Source organism: Miscanthus floridulus, chromosome 7, assembly GCF_019320115.1.
Source record: "Miscanthus floridulus cultivar M001 chromosome 7, ASM1932011v1, whole genome shotgun sequence".
Lineage (NCBI taxonomy): Eukaryota > Viridiplantae > Streptophyta > Magnoliopsida > Poales > Poaceae > Miscanthus > Miscanthus floridulus.
The window spans coordinates 133589171-133592079 of NC_089586.1; positions in this window are offsets into that span (position 1 = coordinate 133589171).

Genomic DNA, 2909 nt, shown 5'->3' on the forward strand with positions numbered 1-2909 from the left:
AGAAGATCTGGCAACCAAACAGCGAGAAGAACCGAAAGACTGAGAGAAATCAGCTCTGAAAACTCGACCGAAAGGAACGATCTGACAAACTAGATGTCCCTGAGAATCGAGCACACGAGAAAGTCCAGTCTTAAAGCGCACCTCAAACCCATCTTGAAGGAGTTGCGAAACAGAGAGCAAATTGAAATGCAGGCTTGAAACCAAAGCAACGTCCTTCAAGATAAAAGACTCATTGACCCGAATGGTCCCACGAGACATCACCTTACCATTGCTATTGTCCCCAAATGTGATGTACTCCTTGTATTGCATGGGGTCGAGGCTGGAGAACCATTTGGAACTTCCGATCATGTGGCGCGAACAGCCGGAATCAACAAGCCACGTGTTCTCTAGGCCTCCACTCTGCATCAATAGAAAGACAGGGGGTGAGCAAATAGCACAACACTGGGGTTAGTGAAATGAGGAGAATACCAGTGTTGAGTCATTTGCCCTAGAAAAGTGTTAGGAAAAACACCATACATGCCATGTCCCATTGGAGAGAAGCGATCACCACGTGGGGGAAAATGTGGTCCGCTAGGAGTGTGGGACTGAAAGCCACCGTCGCGAGGTCTAGAGTCATATAGATCATGACTTGGGCCACGCCAGGCACGACCACCACGTGGTCTCGCCACCTGAGGCCTAGCACCTTGAGGCATTGCACCTCTAGGCCTAACACTGTGCCTCTGAACAGGCGGTACATGTACGCCATGGGGAGGACGGTACATGTTCCGGTTGTTCAACTCATACTCACGCCGCTCATCTCTCTTCCTCCTAAAGCAAAACTCAGCCAAATGACCATCTCTATGGCAATAGTCATAGTGGTACCTCACCTCTCTCTTGGATGGTGGTTGACTCACTCTCTTGTGGATGTGGTTCACTCTCTGAGGCTTTTTGGCTTTAGGAAGGGGTGCACTAGAGATGTTGGGTAGAGTATCGAGTGAGTTCTGAAAGTGGTTCGGTTTGGGAACCCAAACTTGCTTGGATGGTGGAGCTTTTGGTGGTTCTTCAAACACACCATCTTTGATCATAGGCTTGGTAGACTCTGGTGGAGGGATCTTGATCAATTTGGGAGTGTTGGTGGGTTTCTCACTTGGGTTCAAACCACTATGTTCACCAACCTTGCCATAGACATGCTCACCCTTCCCACCTATAGCAAAGCCTACTCCCGATGAGTTAGTTCCCCGCCTAAATTGGCTCACCATCATGCCCAACTGAGGCTCACTGCACGACACCCAGCTCAAGATGGACCGAAGTTGTGTGTTTTCTTCCTCGGTTCCCATCTTGTCATGCCTGCAGGACTTAAGCTCCAACACCAAAGCTTCACATCGAACACATGTAGTGGTGGTGCTATCTGAGTTGGCCTTCTCAAACTCAGCAAGTTTGGCAACCTTCTCTACCAACTCAGATTGCAAGCCTGAGCAGGACTTGCATGCACCGAGCAACCCAGAATGAGACTTCAGCTCATCACATTCATCAAGCAAAACAGCATACTTGGATTGCAAGTCAGAGAGGTTAGACATGTGTATAGCGCACTCATCGCACTCCTCCTCCTCTGACACCACTACACCACTCTTGGCAAGCTCCAACTCCTTCAAAGCAACCTCTAGCTGGTCCTTAAACTCTTTTCTCTCGCAGGCAGCACACTTAAGCAACTTATCTTGACTCATCAATGTATCATTCATAGTATCAAGCTCAAGCATAAGTGAGTCAAGTGTGGGCGGTACCTCATTTTCGTCGTCGTCGACGTCGACGTCCTTTTTGAGCTTTGCTCCACCGTCAACCGCCATAGTGCAAAACCCACCACGGTTTGCACCGGCAACAAAGCAGAGACCGTTGAGCTTGTCCTCGCGCTTCTTCTCGGACTCATCATCGGTCGAGGGAGAAGAAGAGTGATCATCGTCGGAGTCGTCGTCGAGGTCACTGAGGGAGGCGAGGAAGGCGCGTTCTTGAGCTTTGGCCTTCATGTGGTATGCCTTCTTGATCGCCTCCTTGTCGAAGCCGCCCTTGGCCTTGTGCTTGCTGGAGGTGTAGTCGCGCTTATCCTTGCGCTTGCCGGAGTCGTACTTGTTGGTGAAGGGCTTCTTCTTGGGGCAGTGCGCGACAAAGTGGTCCGGATCTCCACATCCATAGCATCCCTCCTTCGGGCCACCACTGCGTCGGTGGTTCAAACGGTTGTTGTGAAACCGAGAGAACCGACTGATGACGAGTGCCAACTCATCATCCCCAAGAGACTCCAGCTGCTCCTCTGTGACTGACATCAAGCACGACAAAGAGAAAGAAGCTTGTAAAGGGTTAGTCAATGAACTTGAACCACTACCTAAGACCAAAGCCATGGTTGGTGCAGAAGGATTCTTGAGCTTGGCTTGGGTTTGGTAGTCGATCTCTGTGGACTTGAGCTTGCTGAAAAGCTCGTCGACGGTGAGGGTGTCGTAGTTGGCCGACTCGATGATCGCCGACACCTTCACATCCCATACCTTTCGATCAAGGGCATAGAGAAGCTTGAGCGCCCTCTCATGATCACTATAAGGTAGGTTGGCCTTGTTCGCTTTCATTTTGTTGACGATAGTCTGAAAGCGGGAAAACATGGCATCGATGGACTCGCCATCAAACTGAGAGAAGTTCTCGTACTTGCGCTTGTACGTCTCGTAGAGTCTGGTCTTGACCTGTGCGGTCCCCTCGTGATAGCTCTGAAGCCTCACCTAGATCTCTCGAGCTATAGTACAATCGGAGACACGCTCGAACTCAGAAAGCGAAAGACTCGAGAAAAGCATACTGCGAGCTTTGCTATTTGCATTGTGCCGATCCTTGTGATCCTGGGTGGTACGGGCCGCAACAGGGAGCACAATGTAAGTAGCATCCTCGCAAATTTCCCA